We start from the raw sequence: 19,250 nt of genomic DNA on the forward strand, positions 1-19,250 counted from the left end.
GCATTGCAAATGCACAGATATAAAAATATTAGAAGAGAAGTAAGAAAGAATGAAAAATTAGTTACCTCAAACAACCTAACAGGAGGGGGTCACCACTTCCCCGGCTAGAGGTTGACTTATTACAGAGCCTAATGGCCGAGGGTAAGAATGACCTCATATAGTGCTCTTTGGAGCAGTGCAGTTGTCTTAGTCTATTACTAAAAGTGCTCCTCTCTTCTGCCAAGGTGGCACGCAGAGGGTGAGAAACATTGTCCAGAATTGTCAGGATTTTCTGTAGGGTCCTTTGTTCTACTACAACCTCTAGGGTGTCCAGTTTGATTCCAGCCTTTCTAATCAGTTTATTGAGCCTGTTGGCATCACCCATGTTGATGTCATTGCCCCAGTGCACCACCACAGAGAAGATTGTACAGGTGACAATAGACTAGTAGAACATGTGAAGGAGAGGCCTGCATGTGCCAAAGAACCTCAGTCTCCTCAGGAAGCAGAGGTGACTCTGGCCCTTCTTGTACCCAGCCTCTGCGTTGGTGCTCCACTCAAGTCTGTCATCCAGGTGCACCCCCAGGTGCTTGTAGGTCCTCACCACATCCAAGTCCTCACCATCTCCAGGGAGCAGTGCAGGCTTAATCTTCCTAAAGTCTATCACCATCTCCCTTGTCTTACAGCTGTTGAGCTGCAGATGATTCAGCTTGCAACATTTGGCAAAGTCCTCCATCAAGGCCTCCCTCCCTTTATACACCCACCTGTTGCTGAATCATCAGAGAATTTCTGCAGAGAATAAGCCTTAAGTTTGTGTTGCTACCTTATTGAATTCCCTTTGTCAATCCAGAAATACGGGCTCTTCCCAACCTGTTTTCCTGGTTACTTCTTCAAAAATGCTTGCTTGGCAAACCAACTTCTGTTTCAAACCACTGTCACCTCTGCTCAATTATATCAAGCTTCACTGTCCCTTGTTACCACTTCCTTAATAGTGGATTTGAGCATTTTCCTGAGAATTGATACCAGTCAAAGCCTACTTGTTCTAATTTTCTCATTGCCCCTCTTTCCTGAGTAGTAATGTTCTAAGAAATTCTTGATGATTACACCAAATGCATTCTTGTTTGGAATATGAGGATGGGGACTACCAACTCCGAGGTCTTAGCACTGAACACAAGAGATCTGTGGATGCTGGAAATCCAGAGCAACACATACAAATTGATGAAGGAACACGAGTGGTCATGCAGCATCTATGGAGGGGAGTACGCAGTGTTCTTCTCAGTCCAGGACCCTTCATCAGAACTGAAAGGCAATGAGGAAGAAGCCAGAATAAGAAGTTAGAGGGAGGGGAAAGACTACAAATTGACAGGTGATAAGAGAAATCAGGTGAGTGGGGAAGGTGGGTTTGTTGGGGAGTGGTATGAAGTGAGAAGCCGGGAGGTGATAGGGAGAGCACTAACACTTTCCCTTTAATGATATTAATTACTTTCCTTTCATTGTCTTTCTTTTTAAATCTTTTTATTGAATAAGTATACAAAAGGGTAAGCCATATAGGCACTAATACACTGTTAGAATATAATAAAATTACAGGAGATATTAATACAGAAAAAAAGTGATACAAACAATGTAATTTAAACATAACATACTAAGGTAACATAATAGTATACTAATTTATATATATATATCAATAAAGAAAAGGAAAAAAAAAACCCCAAAAAAACCCACCGTGCAACTAAACTAAAAGCAAAGCAAAGCAATGGGCTAACTTGGAACCAAATAGAGTTAAAGAACTTAAAATCACGTCCTCAAACCCGACCTCCATTAAAAACAGTTAAAAAAAACAAGAAGGGTATATAAATATGGAGCAAAAAAGAGAAGAAAAAAAAATTACATTAAATGAAAATATTGAATAAAAGATCTCCAGGTCTGTTCAAATTTAAGTGAGGAATCATAAAGATTGCTTCTAATTTTCTCCAAATTCAAGCATAATATCGTCTGAGAAAACCAAAAAAAGGTGGTTGGAGCGTTAAGCTCTTTCCAATGTTGTAAGATACATCTTTTCGCCATTAAAGTAAGAAATGCAATCATTCTACGGGCTGAAGGAGAAAGATTACTGGAAATTTTAGGTAGTCCAAAGATAGCATTAATAGGGTGAGGAGAGATATCTATATTCAATACCTTTGAGATAATATTAAAAATGTCTCTCCAAAAAATTTCCAGAGTAGGACAAGACCAAAACATATGAGTTAAAGAGGCTATCTTCTCCAGACATCTATCACAAAAAGGATTAATATGAGAATAAAAGCGAGCTAATTTATCTTTGGATATATGTGCTCTATGAACAACTTTAAATTGAATTAGGGAATGTTTAGCACAGATAGAGGAAGTATTGACTAATTGTAAAATCTGCCCCCAGTCATCCACGGAAATGATAGACCTCAATTCCTGTTCCCAATCTACCCTAATCTTATCAAATGGAGCTTTCCTAAGTTTCATAATAATATTATAAATCATAGCCGATGCACCTTTCTGACATGGATTAAGGTTAATTATAGTATCTAAAACGTATGTAGGAGGAAGCATTGGAAAAGAAGAAAGTATAGTACTTAGGAAATTTCTAACTTGTAGATACCTAAAAAAATGTATTCTTGATAAATTACATTTATTAGATAATTGTTCAAAAGACATAAGGGAACCATCTAAAAATAAATCCAAAAACCGTGAAATACCCTTAGTCTTCCAAATTTGGAAAGCACTGTCCGTAAAAGAGGGAGGAAAAAATATGTTACCTAAAATAGGAATCGCTAGCCCAAATTGGTTAAGATCAAAAAATTTTCTGAATTGGAACCAAATACGTAAGGTATATTTAACTATCGGGTTAGATACCTGTTTAAGGCGTTTCAAATCAAAAGGAAGAGAGGAACCTAAAATAGAGCCAAGTGTATAGCCCTGAACAGATTGTAACTCCAATGCTACCCATTTAGGAATGGATAGTATATCCTGGTCAAGTAACCAAAATTTCATAAGTCGAATATTGATTGCCCAATATTCTAAAGTTAGGTAATGCTAAACCTCCATCTCTCTTAGCTTTCTGTAAATGTATTTTACCCAGTGTCGGGTTTTTATTTTGCCAAATAAATGAAGAAATTTTTGAGTCAACTTTATCAAAAAGAGATTTTGGAACAAAAATCGGTAATGCCTGAAATATATATAGAAATTTTGGCAGAAAAAACATCTTAACTGCATTAATACGACCAATCAAAGTTAAATATAAAGGAAACCATTTAGATGAAAGTTGAATAATATGGTCAATTAAGGGTAAAAAGTTAATCTTAAATAAATCTTTGTGTTTACAAGTAATTTTAATCCCAAGATATGAAAAATAATTATTAATCAATTTAAATGGAAAGTTATGATATAAGGGAAGTTGTTTATTAATCGGGAAAAGTTCACTCTTACTAAGATTTAATTTATAACCTGAAAAGAGACTAAATTGTACTAATAACTCTAAAACAGCAGGGATGGATTTTTGAGGATTAGAAATATATAAAAGTAAGTCATCAGCATAGAGTGATATTTTATGGGACTTTAAGCCCCGAGTTATCCCAGTAATATTTGGAGATTCTTGAATGGCAATTGCAAGAGGTTCTAATGCAATATCAAATAATAAAGGACTAAGAGGACAACCTTGTCGAGTACCTCGAAAAAGAGGGGAAAAAAAGTGAGCTTAGAGAGTTAGTACGGACCGAGGCCACAGGAGAATGATATAACAGTTTGATCCAGGATATAAATTTCGAGCTAAAATTAAACATTTCAAGCACCTTAAATAAGTAAGGCCATTCTACTCTATCAAAAGCTTTCTCAGCATCTAAAGAGATTACACACTCAGGAACATTTTGTGAGGGGGTATAAACAATATTTAACAGTGTGCGAATGTTATAAAAAGAGTAACGACCTTTAATAAAACCCGTTTGGTCTTCCGAAATAATAAAAGGAAGTACGTTTTCTAATCTGTTTGCTAATAACTTAGAAAAAATTTTAGAGTCAACATTTAATAAAGATATTGGTCTATAAGATGCACATTGAGCAGGATCTTTATCCTTCTTTAATATTAGAGAGATTGACGCTCTATTGAAAGATTCGGGAAGTTTACCAAGTTTTAATGAAGCCTCAAAAACCCTACAGAACCAAGGGATTAATGAAGGTGCAAAACATTTATAAAATTCTACGGTAAACCCATCAGGGCCAGGAGCTTTCCCCAGGTTCATAGAGGAAATAACATTCTTAATCTTATCAGTGGTAATGGGAGTATCTAGCATAGAAGACATATCCTGTGAAATCTCAGGGAAGTCTGGGTTATCTAAAAAATCATTCATATATTTAGAGTCTCGAGGAGACTCTGATTGATATAAGGAAGAATAAAAATCAAAGAAAGTTTGATTAATCCCCGCATGATCAAGTATCAGTCGGTCATTTTGATTATAAATCTGATTAATTTGAGATTTAGCATAATTAGACTTCAATTGGTTAGCCAACAGTTTGCCAATTTTGTCACTGTGTACATAAAATTCACTTCTTGTTTTCTTTAATTGGTTTACAATCGAGGACGAAAGTAATAAACTGTGTTCCATTTGAAGTTCAGTTCTTTGTTTATACAACTCCTCAGAGGGAGCTGTAACATATTTCTTATCAATTTCCTTAATCTTGTCCACAATTACCAACTCCTCCTGCTTCAGCTTCTTCCTCAAAGCAGCAGAATACGAGATAATCTGACCACGAATATAAGCTTTAAAAGTATCCCAAAGAATGTTCACAGAAATATCCTTCTGTATAGTTGATTGTAAAAAAAAGATCAATCTGTTCATTCATAAAGTTAACAAAGTCCGAGTCCTGAAGCTACAGCGAATTAAAACGCCATTGTCTATTATTTTGGGTATTGGCCTGAATTTTAATAGAAAGCTTAAGTGGACCATGATCCGAAATGGTTATAGAGTCATAATCACATTTAATCACTGAAGAGATAAGACGAGAATCAATAAAGAAATAATCAATTCTTGAATAGGAATGATGAACATGTGGAAAAAAAAGAAAATCCTTTCATTGTCATTGGCCTCTTGGCTCCCACTATCTTCATTATGTCCATTGTGTAATCAACTGTGAAGAATAAAGTCTTTCTTAAATGTCTCAACCATTTCCTTAATCCCCAGTATAATTTCCCCTGCCTTTCCTTTAAGGGACGCACATTACTTGCTTTCCTTTCTTTCAAGATATCATAACCTTTTCTTATTTCTTATGGCTTTACTTTAATATTCAATTTTCTCATTTTTTTCTGTTTGATTCTAGATACATAAGCCAGATTCTAACGTTTTTTCAAGTTTATTGGGCAAATGGCCTTTCCTGAACAGCCTGTTTTTGTTCACCTGAAAACATTAGCTTCTTTGAACAACAGCAAAATGAGCATTTTTCCTATAGACGCAAACAAGAGGAATTCTGCAGATGCTGGAAACTCAAGCAACACATATCAAAGTTGCTGGTGAACGCAGCAGGCCAGGCAGCATCTCTAGGAAGAGGTACAATCGATGTTTCGGGCTGAGACCCTTCATCAGGACTAACTGAAGGAAGAGCTAGTAAGAGATTTGAAAGTCGGGATCCCACCACTAAGCACATCTTTCCCTCTCCCCTCTCTCTGCATTCCGCAGGGATCGCTCCCTACACGACTCCCTTGTCCATTCATCCCCCCCATCCCTCCCCACTGATCTCCCTCCTGGCACTTATCCTTGTAAGTGGAACAAGTGCTACACATGCCCTTACACTTCCTCCCTTACCACCATTCAGGGCCCCAGACAATCCCTTCCAGGTGAGGCGATACTTCACCTGTGAGTCAACTGGGGTGATATACTGTGTCCAGTGCTCCCGATGTGGCCTTCTATATATTGGCGAGACCCGACGCAGAGTGGGAGACCATTTTGCTGAACACCTACGCTCTGTCCACCAAAGAAAGCAGGATCTCCCAGTGGCCACACATTTTAATTCCACATCCCATTCCCATTCTGACATGTCTATCCACGGCCTCCTCTACTGTAAAGATGAAGCCACACTCAGGTTGGAGGAACAACACCTTATATTCCGTCTGGGTAGCCTCCAACCTGACGGCATGAGCATCGACTTCTCTAACTTCCGCTAATGCCCCACCTCCCCCTCGTACCCCATCCATTATTTATTTATATACGCACATTCTTTCTCTCTCTCCTTTTCCTCCCTCTGACCCTCAGACTATACCCCTTGCCCATCCTCTGGGTTTTCCCCCCCTTCCTTTTCCTTCTCCCTGGGCCTCCTGTCCCATGATCCTCTCATATCCCCTTTGCCAATCACCTGTCCAGCTCTTGGCTCCATCCCTCCCCCTCCTGTCTTCTCCTATCATTTTGGATCTCCCCCTCCCCCTCCCACTTTCAAATCTCTTACTAACTCTTCCTTCAGTTGGTCCTGACGAAGGGTCTCTGCCCGAAACGTCGACTGTACCTCTTCCTATAGATGCTGCCTGGCCTGCTGCGTTCACCAGCAACTTTGATGTGTGTTGCTATTATTTTTCCTATAGATTTGGATTCTGAGTCCAGAAGGGCTGATCTTCACCTAAACCATAAAGTGAATTGTTAATCATTGAGCAGAAGAAATTGTGATTTCTTAGTGGCAGGAACAGAAATGAGTAAATATTTGAGGTAAAAATATTGAGTGCATTGGGGAAAAAATGGGACTGATAAACTGTTCTGATAAAGGAACGATTTTTCCAGACTCAAGGCACCAGCTAAACCTTACAGAAGCATTCCGTAAGCAATGGGATAATTACAAACCAGAAATAAAACAAAGCACTGGTCTTAGATTAGGCTGTGAGAGACTCTGGACAACTCTGGCCGTTCATGTTTTGCACCTGTTACAATTTCCCCAGGTAAGTCACAAGTTTACTGATGTCAGAAAGTAAGTGCTCTGATTACTTGTTATGAAAGCTGACTTTCTCTGCCTCCTTATCTATCCAGATACAGCAGGGAGCAAACCCTTTGAGCTGCACCGCTCAGCAAACCGACTTAATCCGAGCCTAATCACGGGACAATTTACAAACTGGTACGTCTCTGGACTCTCGGAGGAAACCCATGCGGTTACAGGAAGGACGTACAAATTCACGGCGGGAACTGAACTGCACAGTCGCTGGATAATGTGTAATGCTAACCACTACGCTACCGTGCCATCCTTGCATACCCTGCTGACATCGAAATTGGGTACGTACCCATCTCTTCTCAGCTGTCTCTGAGCGATAGCTGTCACAGTCTAAAGCAGCTTCCTGTCAAATTGCTCTACATTTCCCTGTCTTACACAAGTGCACACAATCAGTCTTTTCAAAAGCAGATCAAGTTACTGGTAAACAGGATGATCACCAGTACAATTTTAAATCTCCAGCCTCTTCTATGTCTTGGTGGTGGCTATTGATCTCACCTTTCAGCAATCGTAGCTGAAGTTACAAACAAGAAAGTCTGCAGATGCTGGAAATCCAAACAACATACACAAAATGCTGGAGGAACTCAGCAGGCCTGGCAGCATCTATGGAAAAGAGTATTGTCGATGTTTTGGGCCGAAACCCTTCGGCAGGATGTAGCCTGTGTACTGAAACACAATACACAACACAGTACTAAAGGAGTGTCGTAGTACTGGAGGAGTTCGCATGCATGTGGCGCATTAGAGTCAAGCCTCATCTGCCCTCTCCTGATTCTGCACCGACATTCAAAGAAGTCTAGTGGGGCTTCTCCTGGTGCACTGACAGATTTCTGACTAAAGCTATTGTCTGGCCATTACCACACTCCTACTAGTGGGATCCTACATATCATCTCACCACACGTTCTAAGCAGCATCTGAATTTCTAAAACTTTTAATTGGTTGCAATGTGTTTTTAACATCCAGAGTTTGCAAAAACATACTTCAAAAACATCAGCTTGTCCTCTTTTTCCCTGTAAGACAGGTTTAGGAACTTCAACCAGCACCATATTTGCAAATAACTGAAGTTCTGGATCAGAACATGACATGTAGAAATCACCATGGACCTCTTTACTGCGTCCTTGCCTACTTACTCAAAGTTCATCATTAGCTCATGTATATTCACCCCTGTTACTTGGAAACATGGGAAAGAGATTTATCCTGCAATGAGGCGGTATAGTAAAACTCTGATTATCTGCCGTCAAATAATTCTGAAACCCCAGAATCACTGGGTGAAGTTTGGCACATTCTCTTTCACTCACTGGGCTCTGGTTCCTGCACTCCAGATCCATTCAAAGGGGTTCCAGTTCCCAGGCTTCCTTGCAGCTCACTGAGCCCAAGTTCTTGCACTTTCCATCCAATCAAAGAGGTTCTAGTACATATGCTTCTTTCCAGCTCATGAAACCTGGGGTCTCACGTTCCTTTACCACTCACCAGGGCCCCAATTCTATCATCCCTTCCAACCTGCTTGGGCCCCAGTTCCCAACACTCTCTTTAACCTAAACAGGACTCACTGGGAAATGTATTATGATGTGGTGTAGTCTCATATCTAAAAAAAAATGAATGAAAAATACGGCAGGGTGAATAAAATTAAGTCTGGAAAATCTACAAATCTGGCACGACCAGAATCCCAAAACAACCAGATAATTGGAATTTTCTTGGATTAGAGTAGACTGTGAAGGTCCTCAAACAGCCACAATCATGGCTTATCTTTGTTGGATCCCTTTGATGACGAGCAAGTTGAATTCTCAAATCCCCCACAAATTTTGTCTGAAATGGCAGGTGTGCAATCCCCAACAGTCGGGGACAGTGACCACAAATCCTTAAATTTTAAGACCGTTTTAGATAAGGGTAAGTATGAACCTTGCAGTAGAGTATTAAATTGGAGAATGACAAATTATGAGAGTATTCGGCAGGAGCAAGACAGAATTAATTGGGAACAGCTGTCTTGGGCAAGTCCACATCCGACATACGGAGCATGTTTAAAGTCCAACTGCACAGCATCAGGCCAGGTATGTTCCAGTCAGAAGGAAGGACAAGGATGGCAAGGTCAGAGAAACTTGGATGTCGAGGCAGGTGATGAATTTAGTCAAGAAAAAGTATGTAAAGTTTAGGAAGCTGGAATCAAAAGCAGCACTTGAGGATTAAAAAGAAGCCAAAAAAGAACTTTAGAAGAGAATTAGGAAAGCCAGGAGGGGCCACGATGAGTCCTTGGCAAGTAGAATTAAAGACAGTCCCAAGGCATTCTATACATACATCAGGAGCAAGAAGATGACCAGGGAGAGGGTAGGATCACTCAAGGATAAAGGGGAGAACATTTGCTTGGATGTGATGCGAAGGAAGTGGGTGAGGTCCATAATGGGTATTTTTCATCAGTATTTACCAAGAAAAACTTGGAGGTCAGGGAGATCGGTGCTGAATATATTGATATGCAAGGACACTTCAAAGTAAAGGAGGAAGTAATGTTGGTTCTCTTAAAGAGCATTAAGGTGGATAAGTCCCCAGTGCCTGATGGGATATACCTGAGGATATTGAGAAAGGCAAGTGAAGAGATTGCTGGGGCCTTGAACAATATCTTTGCCTTGTCTCTAGCCACAGTTGCTGTCCAGGAGGACTGGTGAGCAGCAAATGTTGTTCTATTGTTCAAGAAGGGAACTAAGGATAATCCTGAAACTATAGACCAGTGAATCACACATCAGTAGTAGGGAAGTTCCTGGAGGGAATTCCTAAGCATAGGATTTAAGAGCATTTGGAAAACCATGACCTAATTAGGGAGAGCCAGCATTGCTTTTTTCAACGATTCAAGATTCAAAGTACATTTATAGAAACATAGAAACATAGAAAATAGGTGCAGGAGTAGGCCATTCGGCCCTTCGAGCCTGCACCGCCATTTATTATGATCATGGCTGATCATCCAACTCAGAACCCCGCCCCAGCCTTCCCTCCATACCCCCTGATCCCCATAGCCACAAGGGCCATATCTAACTCCCTCTTAAATATAGCCAATGAACTGGCCTCAACTGTTTCCTGTGGCAGAGAATTCCACAGATTCACCACTCTCTGTGTGAAGAAGTTTTTCCTAATCTCGGTCCTAAAAGGCTTCCCCTTTATCCTCAAACTGTGACCCCTTGTTCTGGACTTCCCCAACATTATTATTAAAGTATGTTTGCAGTATCGAACCCTGAGACTTGTCTCCTCCACAAACAGTCAGGAACCAAAGAAGAACCAGGGAACCAACCCAATCAAAGAAAAATATCAAACCCCACCCCCCCGCTCCACCCATATGCAAAAAAAATTGCACAAGGGGCAACAAAAAACGAACAAAAACACAGACTATACAATTATCTCTGTGTTCATTTTCTGCAGGCCATCCTGATTGGAAAATTACCCAAAAGTAGAAACGAAAAAGAGCAACCACAACTAGAACACATCATAAACCTGAGAGTCCAAATCTACAATCCTCATCAATTAAACCTTGTCCTTGCACCGACTGCATCGAGGCGAGTTGTGTCTTACTAACTCGATTCAGTTTTTTGATGTGATGAGGGTAATTGATAAAGGAAGATCTGTGGATGTTGTCTCCTCAGCTTTTAGTAAAGCATATGACTTACTAAAATCCATGTAGACAACATCCACAGCTATATGACTGTGGATGTTGCCTACACAGGTGGTCCCTCGTGGGAGGCTCATCCAGAAGATTAAGATGCATGGATTCAATATGGAATTGGCCATTTGAGTTCAGAACTGGCTTGCCCTAGAAGATGGGTGGTAAAAAAGGACTTATTCTAGCTGGAGGTCTGTGATTAGTGGTGTTCTGCAGGAATGTACACTGGGAACTCTGCTGTTTGTGATGTATATAAATGACCTTGATGAAAATCTACAGTAGATGGGAGGGTTTTTGAGTCTGTAGAAGATACAAAGCTTGGTAGTGATAGTACACAAAACTGTAAAAAGTCTTAGGTACATACAGTATATATAGCGAGGGAGCCTAGATTTTTGCACAGTACAGTAGTGATTTTATGTATTGCACTGTACTGCTGCTGTTTTTTTTAAAAATACACAAATTTCATGACATATCTGATTGATGATAAAGCTGATTCTGATATGGGTCTCTATTGTGGACTGAGAGTGGGAAGGGGGCAGGGAGAGGGGAATTATGGTCGGGGAAATAGAAAGGGAGAGGGGAAGGAGCGGGAAGCATCAGAGAGACATTCTGTAATGATCAATAAACCAATTATTTAGAATCAAAATACCTTGCCTGGTGTCTCAGGGCTGGATGTGTTGTACCTCTACCAACACCCCCCCCCAACCCGGCTGGCTCTCCTTCTCTGCAGCCTGTCCCACACCCCTCCCATGGCACACCACCCTCACCATTCCCAAATCCTTTGCTCCACTCTACGTTAACAAATACAGTACTGTGCACAAGTCTCAGGCACCCTAGCTATATATATGTGCCTAAGACTTTTGCACAGTACTGTAGATGACTGGTGACTATAGATTAGTTACAGATATGGGTGGAGAAATGGCAGATTGAAATTAACTCAACCAAACGAGAAGTGTTGCACTTGGGTAGGTCAAATGTGAAGAGACAGTACACTGTTAAGGGCAAGACACTTAACAGTGTTGATGAGCAGAGGGATCTTGGGGTCCAAGTTCATAGCTGCCTGGAAGTGGCTACACAGGTTGATAGGGTGGTTAAGAAGGCTTATGGCATACTTGCCTTTATTAGTTGGGACATTCAGTTCAAGAAATGCATCTAGAGTATTGTATACAGTTTTGTTCACCTCACTATAGGAAAGATGTCCAGGGTTTGGAGAGGGTACAGAAGAGGTTTACCAGGATGCTGCCTGGATTAGAGGGCATGTGCTATAATGAGAGGTTGGACAAACTTGGGTTGTTTTCTCTGGAGCAGCAGAGACTGAGGGGAGATCTGATGGAGGTTTACAAGATTCTGAGAGGCAGAGATAGAGTAGACAGACAACAGGAATTCTGCAGATGCTGGAAATTCAAGCAACACACATCAAAGCGTAGATGTTCAGCAAAGCGGTCTCCCAGTCTGTGTCAGGTCTCACCTGTGAGTCGACTGGGGTGATATACTGCGTCCGGTGCTCCCGATGTGGCCTTTTGTATATTGGCGAGACCCGATGCAGACTGGGAGACCGCTTTGCTGAACATCTACGCTCTGTCCGCCAGAGAAAGCAGGATCTCCCAGTGGCCACACTTTTAATTCCACATCCCATTCCCATTCTGACATGTCTATCCACGACCTCCTCTACTGTAAAGATGAAGCCACACTCAGGTTGGAGGAACAACACCTTATATTCCGTCTGGGTAGCCTCCAACCTGATGGCATGAACATCGACTTCTCTAACTTCTGCTAAGGCCCCACCTCCCCCTCGTACCCCATCTGTTACTCATTTTTATGCACACATTCTTTCTCTCACTCTCCTTTTTCTCCCTCTGTCCCTATGAATATACCTCTTGCCCATCCTCTGGGTCCCCCCCCCCGCCTTGTCTTTCTTCCGGGACCTCCTGTCCCATGATCCTCTCGTATCCCCTTTTGCCTATCACCTGTCCAGCTCTTGGCTCTATCCCTCCCCCTCCTGTCTTCTCCTATCATTTTGCATCTCCCCCTCCCCCTCCAACTTTCAAATCCCTTACTCACTCTTCCTTCAGTTAGTCCTGACGAAGGGTCTCGGCCTGAAACGTCGACTGCACCTCTTCCTACAGATGCTGCCTGGCCTGCTGCGTTCACCAGCAACTTTGATGTGTGTTGCTAGAGTAGACAGACAGTATCTTTTTCTCAGGGATGAAATGTCTAATACCAGAGGGCATACATTGAAGGTGAGAGGGGGTAGGATCAAGGGGGATGTGAGGGTTAAGTTTTTTATTAAGACAGTGGTGGATGTCTGGAATGCACTGCCTGGTATGGTGGTAGAGGCAGATATATTAGGGATTTTTAAGGGACATTGAGATAGGCACATGAATGTGATGTAAATGGAAGGATATGCATTTTGTGTAGGCATGAGATTTGTTTAGATGGCCATTTGATTTTATTAATTTAATTGGTTTGGCACAACATTGTTGGCTGAAGGTCTTGTTCCTATGCTGTACTATGTTCTGTGTTTTATGTTCTATGTTCCACTCGTTCTGTGCACGTCAAAGGTTGTGACAGAGAAACATTTAGCTTAGAACACAGAGACTTTCTGTAAATCAGCATACTTTCATTTTCATTGTCTTCAATGCAACATTGAGTTTAGGTATGTAAGATAATTGCAGTTGTGCCCTCTATTCTAATGGACAGGGTCAAAGCCAGTTTTACATTGAGCTAAGAAATCTATCAAATCATGACACAGATATATTCTTTAACTGTTTCAGGTTAGAAATCTTCACTGGAAGGCAGCGTTAGGAATTGATGTGTCTGCAACTTGCAGAATTACAAAGGAAACATATCATGAGAATCTTATCACTCAGAAAACCTGAAAGAGGAGAAGCAGAATACATGACCTGAGTTTGAAAACCAAGTTCAAGTGTAATCGAAATTAACGGTAAATAATTATACGTAACAAGCCGGTAATGTTACTGGACAGGTAATTCAGAGGCTGTGACAACTGAGGAATTGAAATTCAGCTATCAGCCATGCTTTACATTTGAAATTAGTGATTGTTGCAAAAGCCATTTGAATTAATGTCCATCCAGGTAGCTAAGTTCACTCTGCCTACCTGTGATGGACAGACACAACTCATTCTAAGCCCTCCTCCTGAAACTGGAACAGGTTATCCAAGCTGATCCTCTACTGGAATACTGGGACAATGCTGTACTGTTGGAGTGCTGTCTCTCAGATGGGAAATTTAACCAATTTCCCATGTATTGAGCACAAGTGATTCCACAGCACAATGTCACAATGGAGTAGAGTTGTAAGGAGTAATTTGCTGACTCCTCTTCCAAAGTCTCCAACACAGTTGATGCAGTGTCTATGGAGCCTGCTGCATGCAGACCGGAAACGGTGTTCCCCAGATTACAATGTTCACTTCACTGGCTGTTAAGTACTTCAGGACTCTGTGAGGTTCTGAACAAGATTAACAAAGGATGAACCGCTCTTTGGAGATTTGTTCCATCTTTGTACTTTGAGCTGTTCTAGACAATGAATTAAAAGACTCCTCTCATCCATGTGAACAACTGCAGGTTTTATTGCTGGCAAGGCCAGTTAAGTATAAACAAGTCTCAACAGACTACCTTACAGCTGTAACCAACACCTCAGCTCAACCTGCCAGAAATTAGACTCCACAATGTGGCAAGCAATTTGTGTTTTAAAGTTTTATCTTGCCCTTTTCTATGAAGTTATTCTTAAAACCCAACTAAATGGTTTAAAAATGTACAATAACATTTGCAACAATCCCAGCTCAGTGGTGTAGAAGTTGTCAATATGATAACAAGTGAATAGTTAAGTTCTCTCAGTCTGCGTACATGCATGACATTAGATCAATACCAGAGCTGCAGCATAAGCCACTCAGTATTTGACCCACATGATCTTCTCTTCCTTTCTCAGCAGTACATCCATTGCTTTGCATCCACCAGATTGTGCACTGGGCCATTTTCTTTAACAAACACCCTTTAATCAAAGGTGAGCTTTTGATACCAATCACTGTTTTGTGACCTGGATACTGCCGGCAAGCCCAGCATTTATTGCCTATCTCTGTATGAGAGGGGGTTGAGTCTCCTTGCCTCTCTAGTGAAGGTACTCCCACAGTCCTGCTGGAGAACGGGATGTTCTAGAGGTTAGACCCAGTGAGAATCAGAAGCAGGTTTATTTTTAATGACATACGTCATGAAATTTCTTGTTTTGCGGCAGCAGTACAATGCAATATAGACAAATTACTATGTTTCAATAAGAAATACAGTACCTCAAAGTAGTGCAAAGAGAGAGCAGAAAGTAGTATTCATGGTCTGTTCAGAAATCTGATGGTGGAGGAAAAGAAACTGTTCCTAAAATATTGAGTGTGTGTCTTCAGGCTCCTGTAGCTCTTCCCTGATGGTAGCAATGAGAAGAGGGCATGTTTTGGCTGGTGAGCATCCACAATGTTGAGTACTGCCTTTTGAAGGTGTCCTTGTTGATGTGGAGGCTAGTGCCTGCAATGGAGCTGGCTTGAGTTAGATGAAGGACTGGTAATCTGGGGTACTTCATGGAGAAAAAGCTGCTCTGTGGTGTTCTCAAATCTCTGTTGCCCTCATCTTCTTGGTGCTCGAGATTGTGGATTGGTAACTGCAGTGCACTCTGTGATGTGACTCACTGTAGCACACTGTTTACTGGTGGTGGACAGAGTGGGGCGGTGATTGGTTTGCTGGTGCTCTATCCTGGATGGTGAACCAAAAACACTCAGCAGGTCAGGTAGCAGCCGTGGAAAGGGAAATGGAGTTACTGTTCTCTGTGAAAGACCCTGAGTGGTGTTGAGCCTGTCAACAAGTATGCTTCGTAGGCTTGAGGAGAATGTATAGTTGAAAGGAAGAGCAACATTTGTGGTTGGTGATTACTGCTCCACTACCCTCAGTATTCATGTTCCTGCTTCTTCAGCTGAACGTTCAGAGACTACAGTTCTCTTTCTCTCTGGGACTACCTATTAAATTATTAAGAATGGGGATGCTGATTGTTTCAGGAGTGGAGAGGGGTGCAGATATATCTGTAAGGTGGTGATCCAGAGAAGGGGTGGCTGGGGAAGGAAGAGATTCCAGTTTCTGCTGTTTCATGACTATATGCAACATTAATCACATTAATTTACTGCTTACATACTACACATACATATTAATTAAATACCATTCTGTAACACACCTGCAATTATATGATCCTGCCATGGGAGTAAAGTGTGGTGGTCATGATAGTCATGTCTGGTATTCATTGGCTTGGAATAATGTTGCACAAATATAACGCTATGACAACCAGGCAATTTATATCCAGTTCATTGCGTAAATCGGGAATAAAAGCAATAATAATAGTAATCAGGCAACTATCATATTGCAATAATCCATCTAAGTTGATTAATGTCTTGGATGTCAAGAATGACAGGAAATTTGCCCTCCTTTTTTGCCAGTTTTGGAAATATTGCAGCAGCTGAAATGATTGTAGACTCTAAGCAAATCAAAGAAGCAGCTCAAAACCATGACCTTATGGTAAAGGCAGACCAGACTAGCTGCTGCCACATTGTTCACAAATAAACAAAAAAGACAAGATCATGTTTGATATACCTGCACTGCTCTGGGCCATCTACCATGAGTGAAGATTGCCAGAGAAGGCGTCAGATATTGGATCTGGCCACTATCAGGGTGCTTGAAGAATTAGGACCAACAATTTCTGTTCTGGTTCCTTCCTCCATCTTAAGAGTCTGACAAAGAATCTTCACCCTGAAATCTTAACTATCTTTCCCTTTCATCAGATGCTGCCTGACCTCCTGCGTTTCCAACATTTTCTGGTTTTACTTAATATTTCCAGCATCTATGTTTTATTTTATTTAAATTTTTTGCACAACTTGACCATTTGCTGTATTTCCACCTCTTCTCTCTCAAGGGCCACCCAGGTTATGAGGAGAGAGGGTGCCTTCATTATACTCTACTGGAGCTGCAACCAACCTTCTTCCAAGATAATCCCTCAGGATTGACGGTCACCTCCTTTCCCTTCAGTCCTTACCAATGTGAGCCCCACAGCCTCCTGATTCACCCCAGAGCTGGAGACACTTCACATCAGTGCGATGGATAAGGTAATTTTCTGGACACAAAGGATTATGGGATTTAAGGCAGACATTATCATCTGATGTGATGTTTTACACGTGGCACAGTTGCACATCTAGAAATAGATACAAGCCCACTATGTGTCACATGGCAATAGAGGGACAAAAGTGATCAAAATTGTGTGTAGCTTTTCGTGGTGATACAAGTGTCTGCTGAAATTTAGAGCAAATGAATTGCTAGATGAGGCAGCACTTGATACTGGGAACTGACCCAAAGCATCAACCATCCTTTCGTCTTTCTTCCAGCTTGTTTATCTTGTCTACCTGAGACAGTGCAGAAAGAGGCCTTTCAGCCCACCATGTCCATGCTGTACCTACCTACATTAATGCCATTTACCTGCACTTGAACCATAGCCTTCCACGCCTCGGTGATTCAATTGCTTGTCCAGATATGTTCTTCAATGTTGTGCAAGTCTCTGCCTCCATCCCTACTCAGGCACTTTGTCACACATTGAAGTAATGCCCAGGGTGAAAACATTTCTCCACAGATCTCCTCTAACCCTCCTACTCCTCACTATAAAACTATGCTCCTTGATTTTAGGCATCTGCATTATAAGAAAAGTTTCCTAATATCCTCACTCTCCAGAGAGCAAAGTTCACCACCACAACTCAGCTGCTTTCAAATTTGGTCATACCTCAGTGATGTCATTGTATTCTACAATCAACATAACTGTCAGATTATTTCTTGCTACAGCAGTCTAAGGTACTCGTCTTCTTCAAGCAGGCTTTAATCATACTGGTGCCCAAGAAGAATGTGTCACCTGCCTCAATAACTTTTGTCCTGTAGCACCTACGTCCACTGTGAAGACACACTTTGAAGGATTGTTCATGAAGCATATCAACTCCTGCTTGAGGATTGACTTGGATCTGCTGTCACAACAGGTCTACAGAAAATGCCATTTTATTGACTCTTCACTCAGCTCTGGAACATATGGACAGTGAAGATGCATATACTGTATCAAGATGCTCTCATTGACTACACTATCATCCTCTCAAAACAAATCAATAAACTCCAAGATCTTGACCTCAATACCTCCTTGGGCAACTATGGACCCACTTTCAAGAACTCTTCACCTCATGTTCTCAGTATAATTAATTAATTAATTAATATTTTTTTTTTTCCAGTTCAAGCTAGTAAAAGCTGAGGTACTGTCATGGCCAAGCATGCTCATCTCTCAATTGCTAGGAGCTCTCAGACTATTCTAGTGGTTCTAGTATTGTGGCCCTCCGGAGATTTACTGTGTAGCCCTAATGTTTAATGCTACTGTGTAATGACTTTTGGATGACAGCAGATGTTGTTATTCCTATTGGGACAATGTATACCCTGTTCCTGTTCCATAGTCTTTCAATTTCCTCTTTTATTTCAGCATATTTCTGGTGTTTTTCACTTATTGATTTCTGTATGTTTGGAATGGCTACATCTACTAGATATATTGTTATTGCCTGTTAGTCCTGTAATATTATTATTTGGATAGTTATTATGGATTGTCCTATCTGTAATAATGGATCAGTTGTAATATAATTTGTAGGATTCTGACTCTAAAACTGGATCAGGCTTGTACTTATAGTAAGGTATGCTAACTTTTAAGAGTTTGTATTTTAAAGTAAGATTTTGGTGAATGATTTGCCACTTGATTGTGCCTGTGTAAGTAATCAGACTGAGTTAAACTGCTGCAGGATCCCGTAATGTGTTGTATTGTTCCTGGTTTCTCTTGACATTTTCTGCATTTATCATTTTAAATTTGTTGGACTTTTGTTATATATTTTGATCACTTTTTGTGTTAACCATCTGGTCCTGTATTGCCACAAGGAACCCTTTGGTTTCTGCGAAAATGACTCCAACTCTGAGCCAGGCATTCTACTCCTTGTCAACATCTAGTCTGCTTGAATCGTGCGGATGTTTTCCATGGAGGGTCATGCTCTTTCATTGGTTAATTTTTTCTTCTATAGTGATAATGGCTTCATTTTTCTGGGTTGTGCTTTCATTTAAGTTTTGTGCTGTATACTTCTTACCAAAATTGCATACGCTTCTGTGGAATGTAGAATCCCGCTTTTGTTGTTGAAAAATATCTTTAGTTTTATCTGACTGAAAAATATCTGGCAATATTTATTATGTCTGTTATTCCTCTTCCCCCTTCTGCCCTAGGTAGTGTTAATCCAAGTGCGTTCGAGTGTACATACAGTAGTGTTTTCTGAAGTTAGTCATTTCAGTTCTTATTTTTCTTTGTAAATTTTCCAGATTGATTTCGGACCAAGATATTATGCCAAGAGAGTACATTAATATAGGTATAGCAAAAAAGTTTATTGTCTTTTGCTCTTTTTTAACCATTGAGCTCTGGCAGTTCCTCTTCAGCCTTGAAGTAAATTCTGAAAGTTTTCTCTTTATCGCACTATGATCTATTTACTTTGTTTGTTGATATCCCAGATACCTATATGTTTCACATTTATCCATCAGTTGTATTGTATCCTGCTGCTCTG

The 19,250-nt window shown here is 40.8% G+C and overlaps 1 long non-coding RNA gene across 1 annotated transcript; it reads left to right on the forward strand.

Annotated features, from left to right (window-relative positions):
- Positions 1-854: 854 nt before the first annotated feature.
- Positions 855-16,754, forward strand: LOC134352901 (uncharacterized). Its single transcript, XR_010019498.1, has 4 exons — positions 855-1,359; positions 6,762-6,916; positions 7,005-7,244; positions 16,553-16,754. It is a non-coding gene; the product is annotated as an uncharacterized LOC134352901 (long non-coding RNA).
- The last annotated feature ends 2,496 nt before the right edge of the window (positions 16,755-19,250 follow it).

This window comes from Mobula hypostoma, chromosome 10 (genome assembly GCF_963921235.1).
Source record: "Mobula hypostoma chromosome 10, sMobHyp1.1, whole genome shotgun sequence".
Taxonomy (NCBI): domain Eukaryota; kingdom Metazoa; phylum Chordata; class Chondrichthyes; order Myliobatiformes; family Myliobatidae; genus Mobula; species Mobula hypostoma.